This window comes from Solea senegalensis, linkage group LG4 (assembly GCF_019176455.1).
Source record: "Solea senegalensis isolate Sse05_10M linkage group LG4, IFAPA_SoseM_1, whole genome shotgun sequence".
NCBI classification, from domain to species: Eukaryota; Metazoa; Chordata; class Actinopteri; order Pleuronectiformes; family Soleidae; genus Solea; species Solea senegalensis.
In genome coordinates this window covers 11,067,198-11,090,730 of record NC_058024.1, presented here as the reverse complement: position 1 = coordinate 11,090,730, position 23,533 = coordinate 11,067,198, and the positions used below count along the sequence as shown (strand labels likewise).

General features: G+C 39.9%; 1 protein-coding gene across 1 annotated transcript in view; it reads left to right on the top strand.

Moving 5' to 3' along the window:
* The first annotated feature begins 6,390 nt into the window (after positions 1 to 6,390).
* The window catches only part of LOC122768820 (contactin-4), a 150,722-nt gene continuing 133,579 nt past the window's right edge, over positions 6,391 to 23,533 (top strand). The window contains exon 1 of the mRNA XM_044025068.1: positions 6,391 to 6,421. The gene's annotated coding sequence lies outside the window, so the exon portion shown is untranslated. The remainder of the gene's footprint in view (positions 6,422 to 23,533) is intronic.

Below are 23,533 nucleotides of genomic sequence, written 5' to 3'. Positions count from 1 at the left end.
GCAGCCCCGGCTTTCCACAGGGCTTCCTCACACATCGTTCATCTCCTTCATGGCTTGATGAAACTGTAGAGAACGTGCAATAAGGATGGCGTAATAGTTCATACTGTACGCTGGAAGACACAGTTGGTTTTTGGCCTCGTCTCTGAAATATGGCCCTTGTGCACTGCAGTTTCTTCCCTTGGATCACTTGTGGTATGAGGTTATGTTGTCTGATGTTGCAGATTTTAAAATGGAAATGGACACTTTCTGGCTGAAACTTTAAAACGGATTGCATAGTGTAATGGTGACCAAAAAAGCAGCACCATCTATGTTAATATCTGTTCCATGTGTGTATTGCTTTCACTCTTTACCACCAGGACGGTGTTTTTTTTGCAGAAAATCCATTTAGGAACTACCTTTTTTTTATTGGTTTTTCGAAAGAAGAAGATTGTTTCTTTGAAGATATTTGAACCTTTCCTCGTGCCCACTCAAACCTGACATTATTTATTATTACTCTTACAATTAGTCATGTGGTGTTTACCACTATTGGACGAAATGAGTGATAAACCTCAGGTGGAGCTAGAAGATAATGGGTAAGTCCGCACATATGGGGGCAATGGTAGGTCAATAATTTAGGTACAGGTAGAGCGAGTCATATTTCAACTTAAAGGTTTTGAGTTCAATTCCCGGCTTCCCGCTAGTCTACATGCCGATGTGTCCTTGGCCAAGACACTTAAAACCATTATGTTCATTATTGTTGTGTTGAGCCCAACATACTTCCAAACATCACTTTTCAGATGCTTTGGTGTCATGATTGTCCGCAGTTTAGCTTGTATACTCCATTTTCACAGTAAAACAACATAACTGTCTTATTTTTCTGCTCGGCTAAGAGGGCATTCAAAGTGGATCTAAGGAAATAGTTTTTTGTAGATAAGTTTGGTTGTTTAACGCATAGGACATGGTTTGAAGCTATAGGTGAATTTTTGTTTATCTTGATGCACTTTAATGTCGCTAGAGTAACTCTGAAAAGATTACTCGTGGAAGCCAATTTATGCTCTTGGTTTGGGTAATTAGTTGGGGTGCAATATTTTGCTCAATAATACTCAATGTATTGCAATATTGTGATAATATCATATTGTATCTGGCGATTCCCTGCCTTGTGGACCAACACAAAGTCAGAGCTCAATCCTACGTGCATTTAACTTCCATGTGTTGAGTTTAAGAGGATTATTTGACATGTTTGGGTGTGTTGACTGGCCACAACATTAAAACAAGAAACTTTTTTATTTCCCTGTCGGGTCTGTGTGTGTGGTTCGTAGTTGCTGTTCATGTTTACTTCACTAAAATACATGCAAAATGGCTGAGAAGCAGCGCGGCATGCTCGGACAAACACCCTGTATAAACACGGCATAAACAAATTTGACTTGACCGCAGCCATTGTTGCTAAGCAACAGGTTCCCTGCGTCGCTGTGTGTTTCGTCAAAACAGACAAACAGGCAAACAGATGTTTGACTGAAGCAAACCATGTAATATGAAAACAAACACGGGAACACGGGGAAGTGTTGTGTTTTCTCCAACATCGTCGCTCTCCAAATGAAACGCTCGCCAGGAGGCAAAGTCAAACTCAGCTAGTAACACAGATGTCGTCCATTCCACTAAACACAGTCGCCGATGCAGGGAGCACCAAACCCGCCGTGAAGCCAATCTCAAAATGGAGAGCTGGTGGTCCATCTCAGTGGGTGAGACGCTGTGACCCACACAAAGGTTGATTTTGCAACTTCCATTTCAGTTCCTACTTACTTTTACATCGACACAGTCCATCGATTAGAATGAGATCTGGCATATCTGTCAGAATAACAATTATTTCCATAACTGCGTCATTGCTTCAGCATCAGTGATAAGACATGATTTTGCCTTTATAAAATGCCTATTAAACCAGTGTATTCACCAAATTAGCCTGCAGGTTGAATAAAATTAGGCTAATTAGAAAAGCCACTGGAGACTGGAAATGGAGTTAAAAAAAACAACCCTAAACCTGTCATGTGCTGTGCGAGCTGAGGATAATATGAAGTGGACTGACTTTGGACAAATCGTGGGCTCATAAATTTGGTGGAACGTGATGGCTTGTGTTGGAATTCAGAACTTCAAAAGGAAGGTGAATGAAAAATGTGAGGAATGGTTGAGCAGCACTCTGCTGAAAAAAATCTTTTCTTTTCTTTCACCAAGTACTTCGACAAAAGGACAAAAATCTGTTGTTTGTTCTGAAGTGACAGACATGAGCATCCTTGCTGAGCTGGTGTCCTCTAAGATGACTAAATCGACACCAAATCCTCTTTGCTGAAGGTTAAATTGAAGAGAAACTGCACTGCAGTCGCAATGAACTAATGTATTGAAATAATTTTCAAGATGTTGGCATTTGATGTAGCCTGGAGGCCCTGATTTCTGCTCTGCAAGTCTTGATAAGACACATTTACACTAAACACAAAGTGATTTTGTGGTTATTTGTATTTAATCTATCCCTATCCTTCTTCACCTCTCTCTGGTGCACACATGTAATAACTGCTCTCTATTCATGACACAACACTTCAACACTGGAAGAAACTGACCTTAGGCTTGAGGTATAGACAATACACAATATTGGACTTTTTGCCGATAGTCAATATGGCAATATATCAGGAGTGCTTGGGCCGATAACTGATACTGATGCCGATATATATGCTTTTCCCTGCGCCCAACTGTTGAGGTTATTCAGTCTCTTCTGTAGCAAAATTAACGTGATTTTTTCATACACATGTCACAGCAGATGTAGATAAAAAAAACAAACAAAAACATTAGTTGTAGAGGACACTAGCACAGAAGTTAAGGAGGTGGCAACTTATTCAGCCTAATGTCATTAGTCATATCCGGCAGATCTTGGTGTGTAATACATTTTGAAGCGAACATTTGCCGATACCGATTTTGTACCGATAATATCGTGCATCACTACTGAGATATAGTGTGTATGAATCATGGTAACGTCCTTCTACCATTTGGTGTTTTCCTGGGCTCTGCGAAGCGGATCGGCACTTCCGTTTGCTGATGATGTCATCAGTAAACCTCACCACTCCTCTCACCACTCCTCTCACCACCGTAGCGCCTCCTGTCCTAGTCTGGGCACATCAGGTTGCGTACATTCAACCGCAGAAGAAGAACTACTCTCGTTGTGGCTGCTGAGATGCAGAGCATCCACCGTGCCAGAAGGGGAGCTGTGTATCTGAGAGCTGGCCTATCTATTACGTCACTTCCAGGTACCTGGCCAATCACAGGACAGTGTGAAAGCTCTCGTTGGCTGGCCAATCACAACACAGTCTGCATTCTGGGTGGGTGATTTTGGTCTGAAACAGCGCGGCTGACGAGAGCGTCAGTGAGGAGATATTTTGAGCTGCTCGTTTGCAGCGATTAGGAGGTTTTTAACCATGAAAACAAGTTAACATATGTAAGTAGACCTCCATAACCAGCATATATGTGCGATACAAGCATTCAATGTCACCTTTAATTCAAGGTGCAAGTGACTTTGTACCATGCACTTGCTACTCAGTATTTTACCTCAAACCGTTATGTATGACTTTAGACTTTTTGATTGTAGTAACATGGCCAACACAATATATGTGTCATCTGTTTGCTTCCTTCCTGTTCCTGTCTTTTGTGAGACATTTAAAACTTTTTTTATATATATCCATAGTGTACATACAGTATATAAGTAGGACATTTGAGGAAGAACATGGAGTAGATGGAATGTGAAAAGCTTTGTGTGCTATTGTCCCGAGTATAAAAGACACCATTCCTGGCTCTAAATGAACAATGCTCTGGAGTGAGCATGTCTATCTTTTGAGAACAAGGGCTCTGCTTCTCCACAGTGTCATTTTTCATTTTTCTTATCTTCTGCACCTTGAAGGCTGCTTCAGTGGAGAATTCTGCAGCAGAACGCTCCAGGAAGGCTTCAGTGGTCTCCTGAGAAAGAGCCTTCGTTTAGTATTGAACAGTTCAGTAACCATGTCTTTGAGCTGTGTCTGAGGCCTCTCCCTTTCTCACTAAAACTTCCAATTGTAAGCTTTCGTTGCCAGGGAAATAGTAAGGGCATTTTCCCCTGGATCTCTGTGGATATCAATGCTTTCGCTCATCAGAGCCTGGACCTGAAATTGCTCTCTCATAAATGTCACACAATTGAAATTCTCCAGGATGTGTTGACAGTCAATTTAACGGGCGGGGGAGAAAATGAAGAGGAAAAAGATTTGTCAGGGCTGTTTACTGTCTTTATGCGACTGACAGTGGAGAAATGGGAAATGCCTTCTACGCCGTGGGGCGGGATTTTGCTTTCCGCTGACAAATTTCACACTCAAGTTGCACACGTTTAAGTGAGCCTAAACCACTTGATAAAAACAGAGAAAGAGCTATTGCCAGCATCAACTGCAAAATGGGACTGGTTATATCGTCAGCTATTTCTTATCTACTGTATGTTTGCACACAGTTTATCTAACGCCGCCTTTTATCTCAGTATGAACTCCATATGTGGCTTCATCATATAAAACCTGTGTGTTTGTCCAGCTCATGTCTTGGCTGTTTATGTCCAGAGTGTGTATGTATAATGCCGCTTTTATATTTCAGCTGTGTCTGCTGAAAAGCCCCAGTGGCTTTCTGCATTTTAATGTGTCATCTCTGACCTGCTTTGAAATGGCAGAGGGTAAAGGACTGAGGAGAGAGGATCAAAGACAGTCACCCTGAACACCATTCTTTTGGGTGATTTTTTTTTAAGGAAGGAAATGTATTTTTAACATGTCTTTTAAAAAGAAAGGACAGATAAAGAGTTCAAGTCATCGTCGGATCTTCTGAGTAACCCGTTCCTTGAAGCAGACGGGGCAGCTTGGGCACCTTCAGATTACTTTTTCATAAAGTGACATTTTTAAAAGTGTGGAGTGACAGAAATGGAAAAATAAAAGTTGCTTGACAGGAAATGCGCAAAATAGGTCATGTTATATTACGTGTTACTATAGAAATTCAGAAATTCAGTCATCTAACTTTTAACCCCCAAAACTTGATTATTGTTAAGTTTAGCACAAGTTTTGTTGAGCGATAGTTATTATTACACTTAATTATCATTAAGTGTTGCATAATGGAGAATAAATCAGTCTTCAGAAACAAACTGCGTTTAGGCATTTGGACTAGATGTTCAACTTACCCACATCTGTGTTTTGTTTTTTTTATTAATTAGAAAGTGTATAATCCTACAATTCAAACATGAGCATTTTACAGTATAAAAATAGTCTAAAAACTTGCACTGCCAAAGTCACCTCAGTGATATATCATCACAGCGAGATTAACTGAGTGCCTCTGGGCCCCACATGTCAGACCTTCCATTCAGCACACCGTCCTGAAACCTGAGCATCACTGACCTTGATACTGTTCAACAAAAATGTTACACTGCGTTCATGATGTCAGCCAGAAATGTTTTGTGATGGAGTCTCCAGTGGTCGGTGGGGTCTGCTGCTGTGTCACGCCCAGACACTTACTCATTCCCTGCAGATTCTCAGATATCTTGAACATAATCTCATAATCCTATCATGGCAGCAGGGTTGGGCCTCTCTCGGCAGACGCGTGCATGGACAGCAGCTTAGCTGGCTCTCATACACTTCTGTGGAGTTGGTGGAGTGCATTTACGGCTGGTGCCCTACATAAATAGCAAATTGCAGACGTCATGTCTTTCCTGCGGAGGGCAGCATTGCACCTATCGGTGTGCAGGCTGCAGAAAATTATTAGAAGAAGATGTACACCCTTTTTACCCCTGGTGAAACCTGTGCCAAGCTAAACTTAATGGACCCTCACAAACTCACAAAGTATAATGCAAGCTCAAAACTGCAGGCATAGTCAATTAAATGATATCACATCGTTTTCAAACATTGTACATGAGCAGCATTTTTAAGCTTTTTAAATGAAGAGCTGGGATGAAGATGGGTGCGAAGAAGGCGTGGCTGGGGAGATGAGAGGATTAGAAGAACTGTGATAAAGGATTGTGATTAAAAACTTCAAACTGTGGAGGGCAGCATTACACCTCTCCTGCCAGTAATTATCATTATTATCATTATTATTATTATTATTATTAGAAGAAAGGCATTGTCCCCTTCTTGTACTGCACAATCTGTCAAAAAGTCTTGATCCGCACCATTTTATCTTTCCTTCACTATCGGGGGTCTGGCAGTGTCAGGTCTTCAAGTCAAAACCCCGACATGTACATTTAATTTTTTTGACATTTCTATAAAATGATTAACTGGCCCAATCTGTGCTTTTCTTCACAGACAAACAGAGACTGCATCAAACACTGTTCAGCTGTGGCAGTGAAAGAGACACAGGACCAGATGAGGAGACAGAGAGAGAGAGAAGATGGTAACGACGACAAGAGGAAGAGCAGGTACTGTCACTGTGCCCACAGTACATCAGCACAAACCTGATCACATTTTGTGTTGCTACAGCTGAACACGACTAATAGATTCATTGCACAAAGAGATTGTTGTGTAATATACTGTATATTCAGGGACAGTAAGGATTAGAAAATGCAGTTGGGGATAGTTGAGTGTTCTCACTGTGCGTGTCTGTCTTTCTCTGGTTTATTTCCTTTTAAATTCAGTAATGACTACTCATGCTTTTGCATTTGATGCGTGTGTAATAGACCTCGCCTGCCTTTGATCTGCCCTCTTCAGTTCATTTCCCAAAGTGAGAGACGTTGCTTAAATATTCCAATGAAAGCCCAAAAATTAAATTAATCTCTCACATTTGAAATGGTAGTGGGAATGTCCTAAAAAAATGAGTCATGACATTTTGTTATCCTGAGCGCCACAAGATTTGGAAATTGCACACACGTATTTATGTGCATAAAGTATGAAAAACACAGTTTTAAAAATCTCTCTCACAGCTCAGGTTTCTCTGATACTCGGCGAGTAAATAAACATGTGGTAGGGAGGCTGACTTCAGTGCACTTTAGATGGCAATGTAAAAAAATATATATAATAATGATAAAAATGTATGCCTGAAAGCATACATTTTCTTCAATATGAGCTATAAATTGAATGCTTGTGGTTAAAAAAAAAGATAATGAATACTCCTGCTATTGACTTTGATGTGTGTGCTGTCGACCATGTATGCTTTTGATCCGCCCTCTCGATTCATTTCCTATGGGTGTAAAAAAAAAAAAAAATGGATTTAAATAATTCAAAAACTATAAAAGTCAGGGAAAAAAAATGTTATAATTGCATGAATGAGCTGAGCGTTATGATGTGTGAGTTGTTGAAACGGGTTGAAAAGTTTCGTGGAGTAGATGGTGACCAGGTAATATTTCAGCACTGAATCAGCATTCCCAACTAATTAGTGTTATTGGTGTTATTTCCCTCTGAATAATAATGTGGCTCACTCATCGCTACATTCACCCTGATTTTCTACATGTGAAGTATTAAGTGTTTCCTTTCATATAAAGTTCTGTGAAGTTTCCTTCACACCCCCTACATTTTGGAGAGCTTATGAAACCTTTTCGCTGTTTTTATTCCATCATTCGTGGTTTGAACTGTGCTTTTGTTGGCTGGGGTTATTTTGCCTTTAAGTCAAAGTCCTAAATCTCTGTCACCTACTTGAACACGGCACTAAGATAATCATGAAAATGATCATTGAAAATGTGACAATAAAAGAAAGGGGTTAAGTTTAGTGGTATCCCTTAGTTGTGTATGTTAGTTTTACAAAACAGTATTCTTATCATTTATGATATATTATGTGATGAAATTCATCACATAAATACAGTGTGAAGTCAAGACTGAATCAAATATATCAAATCTACTTTGTCATAGTTAAAGAGTGAAGCTGGGTTTTCGTTGGTCACAGTGACCTTGACCTTTGACAAAACGTAATCACTGCTTCTTTAAATCCCAAGTGAACGTCTGTGCCAGATGTTATGAAATTGCCTCCAGGTATTCGGTTTAAAAATGAGCGCTTCCTCCTGTGCAGAGGCATCAGAATGTCTTTCTTTATATTTGTCACGCAAAAGCAATCCCGTCTCCCCCGTATTTCACTTTGCAGAAGCAGTTGATTGACTTCCATCCTTGCTATCACAACAACAGATGTTGTCATTTGTAAACACTGAAGTTAGTCACGACGCCATGAAATAAGGAGTGAACGGAGCACTTAAATAGCAAGCATTTCAATAAACACATTCAAGGCATCATTAGCAACCTCATTACACAACTCGTAACATGGTCAAACCACACATAGCTTCATCTTCTTTAATTAGTGTGATGAACCTTGTCATGTTAGTTTCAACTATGCGTGTATCGTGCAGTAAATACTTCTTAAAAAAATCAATGGAATAGTTTTCTCACCGAACAGATATAACTTGTGAGCCTGCAGTAATCCTTGTCATGGTCAAAATCAAACAAAGCTCCAATCCCCCTCTATGTTGTTGCACTTCATCCATCAGAGACCACAAATGTGTTCATTTATGGGGCGCCGAGAAGCCGAGCCCAAGGTGAGTTCTCACCATTTGAAGCAGTCTGACCCTAATCAATGATTTGTGGCCGCTACAGCGGCGGCCATTTCCCCTTCTCACTCCTCCGATTCGTGTAGAGGCCTTGAGTAGGCGTGCAGCGGGCACAGAGGATCTTACAAGGTGGTGACAGTGAGAGCGCGGCGCCGCTTGCCCATGATGGCAATTAATGAGTCTCGCAAAGGGTAATGACATTGCAAAGTTGTAACCGAGGGAAAGGCAGACAAAAGAAGGATTCCCAGGTAGACGCTGTCACATCGATGCCTCCGCGGAACCGAGCGGCGAAGCGCGCCTGAACTCTCAGCCGCCAGTGTGGATGGAGACGTGGCAGCTGTGTGATCTCATTTGTGGTGACTGAGACGCCCGCTTCTCCCAGTGGTGCAGGTTCGTGGCAAGAAAAGACATCTGCCATGCTGCCTGATCATTTCCTGTGAGGGGTTTTTATCAGAGAGCTGCGAAGAAAAAGAACAATCTTGTTACAGATTAATATATGAGATTCGGAAGAGCCACATTTGTCCATCTTAATGAAGAATCTGCTAAATATCTATTGTCGATTTTAACCCATTACTAAATGTTATTGTGTGTGTGTGTGTTGACACAGTGTGATGATGAATGGGTGTGTGCAGAAACAATGGTCATGACCTTTACATGTTGCATCATCAACGTATTAATAATGCATTCCGCAGCACTTTGCTCGGTGCCATTACTATGTTTCATATTGTGAGTGGAGAAACAACAACAGCTCGTTCTCCTGCTTCTGTTCACCAGCTTTGTCTGTCAACCAGACCTTAAGGGCCTGTTTAAAAATTAATGAGCAGTGCTTACACTGTAAATAACTGCTGGTAATGCACCAAGGGTTATTTGAAATGTAAAACCCACTGTCATGCCTTGATTATCTATGTATCTGCCCTGAGCACGGAAGCACTGTTCCATGCAGCCTGGTTCCTGGCTGACTTATTAAGGCTCGCTGTCACACGCAAAATTTGCTGAATGAGTTTCCCTTAAGTTGAAAAGCAGCGAGGGTTATTGCAACAGCGTTTTTTGAGGGCACTTCATGTACATACATAATGCGACATAGTTCAGAGGAGGTAATTATTTTCCCGACTCCGAGGACTTACTCGGGAAGTGTGTCATCGGCGCGTGGATTCTTTCTGAGAAAGCTGAAACATCCGTTCTTTCATTTTCATGGAAAACATTTCACCTATGGCTACGTTCATTCATTCTGCTCGCATCTGCTGATGCCGGTAAAGCTTTATCCAGACACATTCGCAGCAGAGAAGTACATGCAGGAGGGGCCAGACAAATAGCTCCAGGACTTTGCCATCAATCAGTGTGTCAGCTCTCATTAGTTTTCCCCTGGATGTACCCTTAAACAAGTCCAACCTTGTGTCTTTGCAATTGTGTGTCTAGTTCCAGAGACCCGGCTCCTGCGCGGTGAATAATTAATTTGGGTAAATTGTGCTGTTGTAATTTGGATTCCTGCTACACCCGTCTCGTGGTCACCCTTACTCTATATTGAACTGGAAGTCTATTTTCTGCCCCATATCAATTTTTCATAGGCAGCCATTTGTCCTTAGGGGACAAATGTCATCTCTACACTGGATACTGAGATTTCACCTGTCCCCACGGCTTTCTGCTGACATTTCCTGGACACTGAATGATGTGAGGGAAAAGACTTGGTTGTACTTATTCTTATGTAAACACTCGCCCTATTTCTTTCTGACACAGTCGCGCTGCTTTGAACCGTCTGGGCAGGGCGTTTTGAGTAGCGTACGTGTGACAGCCACAGAGCCCATAGTAATCACTATTTATATTCACGGTAGTGAAACTTTAAATTTTCAGCACCCTTTGATGACGTGATCCGCTTTACCTTCACTGCTACTGCAACGCGCCTGACTGTAATGAGCACCGACGAGTTACAGTGAACACACACTTAACTCTCCTATGACTCTCCTGTGCATTACACAGCTCGAGACGCACAACTTCAAGTTACCTGCGTGTTTTCAGTAAAGCACATATCAGTGTGCAACCGCAGGTGTTTGCTACTGCATACGGCTATAACGACCGGGGAAAGTCCCAGATGTAACACCGGCGGGAGGAAGAAAATATTTGCTACTACTAGTTAGCCTTTTCTTTTTGCATTTTATTGTGTGTATTTGTCACTAATGAATCACGTAGTCCATTGCTGGCTGCTGCGTTTTCTGCCACCGAAGTGCTCCCCGGGCAACAATTTCCCATCATTCCATGCTGCTGCTTCTTCTGTTATTACTTTGATTAAGAGACTCCTAGTGGCAGAAATTACATACTGTGCATTTATAGTGTGACGGAGCATTACAACTTAAGATATCACCAATATATATTTTATTTATCAAAAGCTGCAACTGCGTTCAATAAAGAAATGATACAAAATCACTAAGTATGCGATACTGTAAACATTGAAATAAGTAAATAAAAAGCTACTAAACTAGTAAAGTATAAACCTTCAGATGTGATTATTTATAACATCATACAGGTTTAACTTGTACAGCTATATTTGAATATAGAGTACTGATGTCATGATTTGTGAGTGTATGTGGCATTTCTAGTGTTAGCTGGTGATACAGTGTAGCTCTGGCTGAAAACAGTCAACAATGCATTTAATGATTAGGTGTCTGCCTCCTGCCGAGCCTCCTGTGAATTTGGTCGGTCTGTTTGCTACTGTATTTTGACATTTTGTCAAAACTTAAGAGTTCAACATTTTCTCAGGATGCAAACTTTAAGAAGTCATTTGTTTTCATCCTGTATACTTTCCATTTATTGTAAAGTAATGCCATAAGACATTAAATAATCAAAAATAGAGCAAATACATCTTGGCGATTTGCTAATTGCATTGATTCAAATTGCCATTTTGATTTGAAAATGATTACTCAAATGATTTAAAATCCTCAAAATCATGTTATGTTTTTTTTAGAGCACACTTTTCCTATGTATTGCATTTTTTTTCAATCTTGTTTGAAAGTGATACATTTCACCAGCAGCCTCAGTTGAGCCTTTACAGAGCAACACGAATGAGCTTCAGTGGCACCTGATTATCAACCTGCTTGATGAGTCTGGGCTCTGCCTCCCGCCCATACGCAGTTTGGAGGAAATAAATGAATGAGGTTTGCTCCAGATGGTCGTGCCCTTTAGAAGTCTCTCTCTTCCCTGCAATAGAGAGAGTTGGCTCCAACTCCCCAGGCAGAAAACTGGGATCAGTCCAGGCGGCTGCTGTTAATGAGCCTCGGTGATCTCTCCTCTGTCATGCCGTGGCGTCTGGCTCTCCGTGTACCTCACTTCTGTATCCTGCTATGTGTCTGTATTGGATCAGACGGGGGATTTCCAAGCACGTTAGCACCGTGTAACTAGCACATTCCACTCTGGCCCATTCATGCTATAACAACTTGCTCTAATTGCACCTGTACGCACGGTTCAACGGAAGAGCAGTCAATCTGTAAATTATATTCAAAACCTGCACAATTTTTATCGACGCTCACACACGTGCATTAATCAATACGTTTTTTTTTCTGGCCACCCAGTACTCACCTTTTAAGCTCTCACTGCAACTAATGATTATCCTCATTTTCAATTAGCCTGTGGATGGTTTTCTTGATTAATCAATTACTGGTTTGGTCCATTAAATGTCAGAAAATATCAGAAAATGTCGATTAGCGTCTCCCAAGCCTTTAGGTATCAACCAATGGGTTTGTCGTAAAGAAGCAAAGATGAATAAATAAATAAATGAAATGAATAAAAGAAAATGTTCATTTTAAAGAGGCTGGCATTTTTTGAAGAAAAATTAGTTGTTGATTTATTCAGTCGTCAGTTTCTAATTGATTCATTTATTGATTAATGTCCAATGATCCCTGAAAACGGCTTTGATGAGGGTAGTGAGACTGAATCAAAATGGTAATTACAGTAACCACATGCAACACCTTGTGGTATTTAGTGTTTTTGTAGTATTGGTAAAAATATGATGGCAATGATTTTGTAATTCAGAAATGTGTGGTTATAAGGAGGTAATATTCCAGTTATACTGTGTTATTTTTCCATATCGAGAATAGATTTTCCTTTCACATTACCAATCCTTTACTTACATTTACAGTAGAAACATGTTGGTATAACCATAATATTACTCCCCTTTACAAATTATAACCAAATTAATAACATCTTGAAAATTTTTAAAGTTTTATGATGCTGCAAGACAAAAACAAGTATTAACTCATAACAATAATAATAATAATTTACAGCTGTAACCTATGCCTGTATAACCTGTGGAAGACTGTGTTAACCATCTGTGGACATATTTGTCTCTCTCTGGGTTTTAGTATTTGACGTCGCCTGCATCACATCTCTGATTCCGGCAGTGAAGTAGTGACTTCTACAGAGTAATAAATTATTGACCATGTTGGAGTTCTGGGTCAGGTGTGCTGAATTAAAGTGGGGACATTTGTTCTTGTCTGTGTTGGGATCACTTCCTTTTTTTCCCTGTGGCTCTGTACTGTCCGTGACGTGACGTGTCCTGATCTTGGCTGTTATTGATTTGAATTTGCACCTCTGACTGCTCGAGGAAGTGCAGCGAGACTGCAGCGTGCCGCTCCATAGTGAAGAAAAGTTAAATGTATAAACAAATCTGCTGTGTTTAAATTTTACGCACTACAGCTTTAATGTCAGCCGATCAGCTCCACATGACTCTCTCTCTCTCTCTCTGTGTTTGTGAGTGTAGTGGTGTGTCGCCCAGCAGCATTCCCACACTGCACACAGGAAGTGATTTGTTTTGTGTCAAGATTGTTCCAGAAACATGACTGAAGCTTAGAGGGCTTAACACATATGATCCTCCCAAATATGAAATAAGTTACCTCTCCACATTAGGCAGGCCTCTTAACTGCCTGTTCCTAAATCTCTTAAAATGTGCCTGTTTTCCCTGGCTCTTAACACAAAGTGAGATGTTGTTTATTTTGCTTGTGTCTTATTGCTTTTCATGCTTTTTACTAGGGCTGTCCCTTTTAACCCTTAGTGTTCATGTGGCACAGATCTGTACACAACTCCTTATATGGACATCCTGGGGGTGTGTGTTTATAGGTCACATATTCAAGCTTTAAAAAATGCAGTGTTTTTGTGCTGTTGAGTCTAATTGTGCAGACGTCACAAAATAAACCATTTTGCTTTTCTTTTTATTCATAAAAACGAGCCAAGTGATTCTTGAAGTGTAACGTATTTCCAAATTTTCCAGGTTTTTAAAATGTTGGGTACTTTTTGCTCGGGTGTGTTTTTCTAGTTGGTAAAAATTAAATAAATATTTCATCAGATTGCCGATAGGTTGTGCTGAAAAAAAAGGATATGATAAACTCTATATTGTACATTCTTATAGCCTCTGTGTGTTCAAACATGTGATGGAGGAAAAAAAAAAGCCGAAATGCTCTGTGTTCTTAGAGTTCTAGTGGAACTCTGCAATATGTTTACCCTAATGTAACAGCTTCAGACTCATTGTGATGGTTAAATGGCTTGTTGTGGGGGACTTGTTTCCATATTTTAGTGGAAAACCAGCCTGATCGGGGCCGTCGGCCCTAATTCGGAGGTCTCGTGAAGTATCGAGTCTGGCGAGAAAACACAAATTGCTTTACGGCACGACACACATATGTCACACAGCCAGGTACCAGCTGTAAGATCAAGGCAGCGACAGCTTTATTGTTGCCGTTCATCGTGACGGGGCTGGCGAAAAAGAAGCAGACAAAACTGTTTTGGAATGACTGAGTGAGGGGCCACACAGGAGTAAACATCGGGACCGCCTTCTTCTGAATGGCGAAAATTGAAAAACACAGAAGCATACAGAACATAATATGCCGACTTGGCGTTTTGCTGTTGCAATTTGGGATAAACACTCTGTTCTCTATGTATTTATGTGTGCGCCGGCTCCGAGGAAAACAAATGTACATGGCCACGAGAGGGGAAGGGGAGTTTTACAACAGTGAGGATAAAGTGGTAGACACAACTCTTACCAGTGTACCTTGATTGGGACTTTTACATATATTTGATTATTTCAAATTAAAATAAGTCTAATAAGCTTGAGGTAAAACAGTGTCTACTTCAGAACTGTTGATGCAACAGCATTTGCAAAGATTCTTGTGAGTTAGTTGCCTTCTCTTTTCCACACTAAATGTATATTAGGGTTTTGCAGACAAATTAACCAAACGGCAGAGTTAGCGTATGCAAACGGTCTAAAATGATAAACATGGAGTGATTGTTTGACTCAGAAAAAAAATCTCTCAGCAGCTTTATTTTTTATTTTACTTCCTGACTAAGGGACTGGTTGTCAGTGTATTCTAGTATTGTTGTTTGCCTACACCATGCAATGATCGTCAGCTGTTTTTAAAAGTGTGACACTGCTCGACTCGGAGTATCCACTGATATGCTTCCGGGCGAAATCTCTCTTTCTCTCCCCGTGTGCTTGTTTCCCCATGCCCAGAGATGGCTCGCTGATACTCTGGGGGTGGCTAGTCAGACAGAGATAGCAGAGAGGCTGTCACCAGAGTAGTTTTTGGTGGTAAGAAATGATTCATTATCATCCACCTTTGAATCTGGAACAGCACATACTGCACTCCCCAACAAAGGTGGGGACTGTATATTGCGTCCCACTTGTCACTGCCTGTTCTGGCTTGGTTCACAGAAAACATGATGTCAGTATAAGACAGATTTACTGTAAGATTTATACTTCATGCAGAACGACAAATTGGGCACAAAAGAAAATTTATTGTGTGTTGATTTTTTTTAGTAAATCCATACTTTCTCGTTCCTTTGCAACCTTGTCCTTTGAGAATTGTCCAGCTGGTGTTAAGAGAGAGGCAGCACTGCACTATCCCTCACACCGTATTCTCCAGTTCACCTTATAATATGATCAGGTCTGTCTGAATAAATATCTGGGATATTTTCAGAAACATAGCTCGTCACCAGGGCTGATATCTTGCCTTCTTTGTTCACACACGTAGAGCCTTGCCCCTGAAACGACAGTTAGAGGGAGAAACATGTGTTGCCACAGCAAGCAAATACAATTTCAGAGACACAATAAGACAGATGTGTGACTTAAGGCAATAACAGAGGCCACACCGCAGACACATTACCGAGAGCTTCTCTGATTAAAGCTGCAAACGGCTATAATAATATGACAAATGCTAGTGAGGTTTCATACAATCAGGCTCATTATGCTCCTTTACATTTGCATTCCAGAGTATAGCGGGGGGAAAAAGCATGAATATGATCTTAAATATACATTTATTGTGTGGAGGAGGCAGAGTAAATGCAAAGGAAACGGCTTGAAGTTTACGTGTGGAAAAAAGCTCCGTAGGTTTCGTCCACCAGAAAAGGGAAGGCTCTCGTTTGGTCCCCTGTGAAGCAATTTGTTGAAACAGCACATAAATTACACAGCCAGGCTCGGTTGTCACTTATTACAGACGGGTCAGGTCCTGATTGAAAGGTCTGGATATAAAAAGCAACTCTGATTTGTCTCCTCCTTCTACCTTGTTACTCAACTGTGGTATGAATCATTATTAGCACTCTCTGTGTACAGTCTCTGTGTATATATGTATGTATATATGTATGTGTATATGTTTATATGTATACATATACATATATATACATAGGGTGCAACTCCATCGGTTGCAAAAAAAAAAGAACTCTTTCTGAATGTAAGTCTATAGGAAAATTAGCTTCTAATTCTAAATAACTACTAGATTTTTTTAGCATCAGTAAACCTTTTCCTGAGAAGTTGATGATCTCAGTCACTAGTTTCAGGTCTCCTTCAATGGCATGGATTGTTTTTAATTATGCTGAGATGCTGAAATTAATTTCTTTTAATTGTGACTCCTATATTGGTGTCATAACATTTTGATGTGGCAATGCTCCATCTTGGTGTTTAATCTATCACAGTGACTATTGAACAGCTAACTTAAAACTCCACTTCTGAGTAATTACCAAAACATTTAGGCCTCCCTGTGGCCTAGTTTTCTCCTTAGTCACACAAACACTCGCGCACATCCAGACGAGACAGAAAAGTGTTGCTGTCCGCTTTGAAATTTGCGTGACACTTTTGCTTCCATGGTAATTTGATAATTGATGTGTTGCTCATCTGTCTTTTACTGCAGCGTCACTTGTCCAGACTGTATCCAGGAAGCCATGTTGGTGCAGGAACAGGCAGATTGGCACATGCAGGCATTAAGCTATTTATTCATATTTCATATTCATATTTATTCATTAAAAGTTAAAAAACTACAGCTTTGATTCCAGACATAATGACTGTATACAAACCTGTTACACCTGCCACAGGACACACTCTCCAACGCACAACAAGACCCACAGTATGTAGTAGAAAGAGAAAATGCCACTAGCACTAGTTTGAAGGTGAAATATCCACAGGCCGATTATTGACACAGTGAGTTAATCACAGAAAAAACAACTCTCTTATTGATATGTTTGGAGATAAGTGAATCAACGAAAATGGAAATTGAAATGGAAACACTGACCAATGCAGCTTTGAGTGCCAGTGCATATATGTCATAAATTATTAACCCTCTTTGCTTGAAAGTTTCCTGCGATTAAACAGATGTTCAGTGTGAGACAACATGCATGACGACTACACATTTTTCTCAGCTGTCATCATGCAATCATTTACATTACATTACATTACATGTCATTTAGCAGACGCTTTTATCCAAAACGACTTACAATAAGTGCATTTAAACATTTGGGTACAAATAAGAGCTAGAAGTAAGTAAGAGCTTCAAGCAAGCCAAACTGAAGTGCTAGTCATAAGTGCGATGTATACGGTTTTTTTTCTCCCGTCGTCGTCGTCTTAGTCGAGGTAGAGTCGGAAGAAATGTGTCTTTAGTCGGCGGTGGAAGATGTGGATGCTTTCTGCTGTCTGGATGTTGATGGGGAGCTCGTTCCACCATTTGAGAGCTAGGACAGTGAACAGTCTCGAGTTCTGTGAATGCCTCTGCGATCCTCTCAGTGAGGGGGCAGCGAGCCGGTTTGCCGATGAAGAGCGGAGTGGGCGGGCTGGGGTGTAGGTTTTGAGCATGTCCTGGATGTAGGATGGACCGGATCCGTTTGTAGCATGGAACGCAAGCATAGACAAATGTCTACATGTAATATGCTTTTTGTTGTGAAATAGCGCAAAAAAAAAATAGAGTGCTGTGCTCTCAAACCATGTTAAAGTGGTTTGAGAGCACAGTTTTTTTTTTTGTTTTTTTTTAACCTTTCATGTTTCCAATTTAACTGTTGCTGAATGAATGCGATTATGCAAATGACAATAGGACATCAAAAGGTAGCTGTGTCATTCTCTCTTCACAGTCACAAGGTGACAATTTGGTTGAAATTCACGCCCAAACCGTCCTCTGTGTCATAAGTGCAGCGCATTTGACGACAAGCTCTGGCTCTTTGTCTGGAATACAATAGGTCCCAGAGCCAGTACTTGAAGAAAAGCTGACAAGGAGTCTTTCTGTCTTACACACACACACACACACAGAAATACACATTATTTCATACAGTACTTTGATTATTATGTTCCAGAGCAACTGAGACTAGCGTGTCGCAGGCTTTGTTGTGTTTTTTTTTTTCAAGTCAGCAATAGTAAGCTGCGGCTGATTGTACTGCACTCAGGCATCTAACAAAGGTGCATTTTGTAATGAGTGAGATCTTAATTTGCAACAAATTAGAAAACCTTCCTTGCTAAAATTAAGACATAGCTCATGAGAGGCCAAGATTTATTGTAATTATATCACAGCTAAAGTGTTGAACAGTCGTACAGGTACCTGCTATGTTTGCTGATGGTGCAGACATTGGTTACAGTTGACCATGCAGTCCTTATTTCTCATCTGAAACCTTGCATCGGTACTGTATATGTTCACCTCTTATTTGGCAAGCAGACGTTTCTTTGTTATGGTTGGCGACCTCTCATCATCGCACACTCCCTTATTGTGTGGGGTGCCACAGGGCTCTATTCTTGGCCCAACTCTCTTTTCTATTGTGCATGCTAACCTTTAGGGGCTGCAATTAGGAAGCACAATTCTTCTTTTCATTGTTATGCAGATGACTTGCAAATCTATTTGCAGATGAAAACAAGTGGCGATGATGCCCTCAACTCTCTGTGCAACTGTATCAGTGATGTTGTTGTATAGTTTGTTCGCCTCCAGCTGGCTCAAAATGCAGCTGTTATACCCCAAGGTGTGACCACATCAACCCTGTTTTATATGAACTTTATTGGCTGCCATTTCATCTTAGAATTGATTTTAAGATGTTACTCTTTGCTTTAAAAGCGATCAATGCCCTCGCTCCACCTTTATATAGCAGAGAGATTTTAGGGATACGTGAAAATGGCAGGGTTTATGCTCTTCTGTTCAGTGGCTGTCCCCAGGTCAAGATATAAATGGTGGGGTAACAGTTCCTTTGCTGTTGCTGATCCTAAGTTCTGGAACAGGTTACCCCCTGATTCACGTTCTATCACTGACATGGGCGTTTTTAGTAAACTCAATGCATAATTATTTAGAAAAAAAAATCTGTAGCGCGGTGACACTTTCCGTCTATTCTTAATTCTACATTTTCTAACTTTGATTGTTATTTTATTGGTTTTCCTTACTGTTGTATTACTCCTGCTAACTTAGTGAGTGTTTTATTGAGCACCTTGCAGATATTCTAATGTGCTACATAAATAGGCATTAATAAACATCGACTGATTGATTGATTGATAAAAACTACGATTATTTTGGTAGTAGGATCACCAAAGTTTTCATAAGTCATTGATTTACAAATATAGGTTATGTTAGAACTTATGTTGGCATGCTTAACCTTATCAACACTGAAAACCCATTTTCACATCCTGGATAACCAGTCAACCAACTGACCAACAAATTAGGCCTGTACAATATATAAAAAAATGTTCTGCCGTTACTATGGCAACATGTGCAATATACAGTTACCACAAAGACTGCTTGAACTGCGATGAATGCAGGTTCTTCCATGTGCTGGTTTAGTTTGACTAAGAACTGACAGTCGGGTACCATTATTATTATTTTATAATTTTCTCCTTAATTTGTGAGCCATTTGTTTCCTCCTGCTCGAATCATTGCTGTCTGTTGACAGGAAATTATCACTTACATGCAACAGCAGGGACAAACTCCGGTGTCTGTCTGTGCAGTCTTCTCTCAAACAAAGCTTGTCTCCTTGTGATGAACACCCCCATGTCAAGAAGATACAACACAAAATGCTCAATGTCCTCCATTGTTGCTCTTTGTTAACTGTTTCACATTCTTCTTCTTTGTGGAATGGATTGGCCGTGTTGCAGTTGTATGGCGTGACAAATATTACATTAGTAGTTACTTCATTTACGCCCACACACACTGCGTGGTTGAAACGCAACTCGGATCAGGGTGTACCATTCCAAACCGCACTGTGGTAAGCTGAACTGTACTGTGCCGCTTAGTGGAAACGAGGCTTTGATTTACACGGCCGTCTTACTGCATCTCTGAGCTTTCATTCAGAATAGCTCCGAGGATAAAACTAGGTTTTTGATTATATGCCAGAGTATATGAAGAAACTGCTAATTTAAGTCTGTAGTCCCTTGGCAGGTGACGGACGATGCATCCAAATTTTAAAACCACACACACAACACAAATTACAATACAGTTCACATGATACAACAATAATACATCATTTAATGGCTCGGTGCTGTCTGTTGGAATGGGCAACAACTGTGAGGCAAATGAAAAGTCTAATTTCTCACACACTGGTCAGTCCACTAATCCATTTATAGTTCACCATGGACGTCCATGTTCCACTCACTCAACTGATTGACAGCAGCTGCACGTCGTGGCTGTGAGAGTCTTACTTTGGTACCTATAGGTCCAAGATGTTTTCAGTGGTTTACAGTTATCATTTCAGTTATTTTAGCTGTTGTTTTTTACTCTTTTTGCACAATGACTCGGCCTAGACCAGGGTTTGTTTCTTCTGTGATGCGTGTGTGGTTAGATTTGTCCACCTTTTAGCCGTATCTTGTGTCAATAATCCAGTCTTTCCTTTCACTGAAGCAAAATCTTTGAGATTCTGTTGTGTGTTACAGATGCCTCGGCTTTTCTTAGAGATTTGGAGGGTATAAAAAATATGGATATGCAGCCTGTCAAAAAAAAACAAACAAAAAAAACACTCATTCCTGTGTTCTGGCTTTTGAGAGGGAGGGCAAGCAGAGAAAGTAGTGTTAGATGTTTGTTGCAAACAGTGATGTGAAAACTACGATTATTTTGTTATTGATATATGCATCTGAATGGAGCAGCCCCCCACTGAGTAAACCTGCAGCAATATGGGACGCCAAGAGCCACGTGCTATTGCGTTTACACAAGATGTCATTGTTCATGCAATGACTAAACCAAAAATATCAGCCGTCCATGTGAAGAAAAGGCACATTTCGAACAGCTGTCAAAACTTTAGTCATGAATACAAAGTTCAGTATTTGCAGACGTCATAGAGATATTAATCATCTGTTTTTTACAAAGACTGATTTACTTTATTTTAATTTACTTTTTTTTAGGTAAAATCCTGAAATGTTAAACACTTAATCAACAATGAGGATTTATTTAGCAAAAATTTGCAAGTATATTCATTTATAATTTCAACCACATTTCATCCACAGCATGTTCAATATTATTTTTATTTGTTTTACCTTTTTTGTTGCAAGTTCAAATTATTATTATTATTATTATTATTATTATTATTATTATTATTAGTGTTGTTGTTGTTGTTATTATTATTGTTATAATTGTTAATATTATTATTTTATGAAGTTATGAAGTGAAACACAGACTTTACCGATGTGCAAAGTTTTAGTTTTTATGCATGCAAAGTTGGATTTCCTCCAACGATAATAATAATCATAATAATAATACTAATACTACAGTAGGGCTTCTGCACCACTTGGTGATTTAGCCCTAATTACTGTGTTTTGTTCCCTCCCACTGCCAGTGAAGTTTCTTTTCTTGCCTTTTAAGGCGATAATTCTTCCAATAAACAAGATCCTACTGAGCTAATGTGATGTTTCTGAACGGCCTATAATTATGACGAAAATGAAAGCTCTGATTCCTTTCGGACCCTCTCTCCCTGTTAAGAAGGAGAAACACGCCTTCCCCAACCTTGTCACTGACAGGCAGTGACATACACCAAGTTTAAAAGTCACGTTCTTACCCGAGTGATTGAATCCATCTAATATTACCAACGCTTTCCCAGGTTGTTCAATATCAGGAAGTTCATAATGTAACACTTGGTGTCCCACCGGATTAGGCGGTAATTACATGAAATGAATACTTTAATTATGTAGACGCTTCTGATAACTGCATATTTGCCCTTGGTGGAGTTTGTATTCCTGGATCCTGGATCCACATTCTCCACAGATCATGAGACTGAAATCTAGTCTGCGCCACGTCCTTTCTATTTTGGGGGGGTTTGGAATCTCACAAGGGAGTGGACTATATTGATAATGATGTGCATACTGCAGGCGTACCTTCCTCTGGGATTTGTCCTTACATGAATGGGCCCTGGAGTTATTATCTGTAACGATAATGACTTCTCTCTCTTTGCGTTACTGGTCAAGGTCTTTAGAATGAGGCCAGAAACCATGTTCTTTCCTTCTATTATCTGGACAAAAGCTCTGCAAAATGTGTTACACCTCCAGCTTTTTATCACATTGGCACTAACATAATATTTATAATGTTGATGAATGTATGTGTGAATTAATACACTTTTGTTCGGGCAAAGTTAAGTAGTTAAAAGATCTGAATAAGACTAAAACAGAAAACAATCATCCTTTATTAGTCCCACAATTGGGACATTTATGGTTTTACAGCAGCAAAAAGAACAAAAAGTAAAAGGTAATAAAATAGTTAACATGTATTATTAACACTTATTCTTAAGGAATAAGAATATAGAAATTTCATTATTTTTTGAGCACCTCCGAGTCTTTGCGTCGTGTCGTTAAACTTAAATGCTAAACAAATGCATAATTCACTCAAAGCTCTTTTACACTGCAGTTTTCACCCATTCACACCCGTTCACTCACACTTTCACACAGCATATATATCTATGGTACATCTTTCATACCATACTGTCAGGAACACTGCAGGGTTAAGCGTCTCGCCCAGAGACAACCCCGCGCATGTCCACTTGCAGAGCCAGGAATCTGACCCGCAACCGTCCAGTCGAAAGACGACTTGCTCTACTGCTGAGCTACCTTCGGCCAATCGGAAAACCGTTACAAAAGAATTAAAATGAGAGTCGGAGTCAGGCGAGCTGCAGAGTACAGGATATGTACTTGTGTTGTTTTTAAACATCCATTTGAAGCGATTTAATGATGAATGCTACATGATTTCACATCATTATGGAGCTTATTGCCTAATTTGACTCCTGTGAGTTTATTACAGTGGTATTTGGTGTTAGTTTGCATTAATTTCTTTGTATAAGTTTATTTTTTAACTTGGTTTGATATTGATTTGGAGAATTGTTTGCTTACTTTTCAGTGGTAGTCTGTCGTTGTTAGCTTGTGCCGTTCTTTATGAAAGAGTGTTTTTAATTTGATGAAGAGTGGGTTAGCTGTGTCTTTAGAATTGGTTCTATGTTTAATGTTAATGTAATGTACACTGGAGTCCAGAATTACGGATATGTGATGCATTTCTCGATTCTACAAAAGATAATCTAAGCTAAGTATAGGATCCTAAACAAGAGACTTGCCAAACCAATGATGCTTCATTACTTTGAGCTGAAGCAAACAAATTGAGAAACAATTATTTTCCGCAGTGCAATCAATTCGCTTGTAATCTCTTCCACGAAGAGCCTAAATTTAACAGTTGTTTGCAAATCAGAACTCATCTTTTTTTTTCTTTTTTTTTAATGCTGGGTTCCAAGGACATATTTTCTTTGAGCATTTTCTTTGTGCAACTTAATTATCTC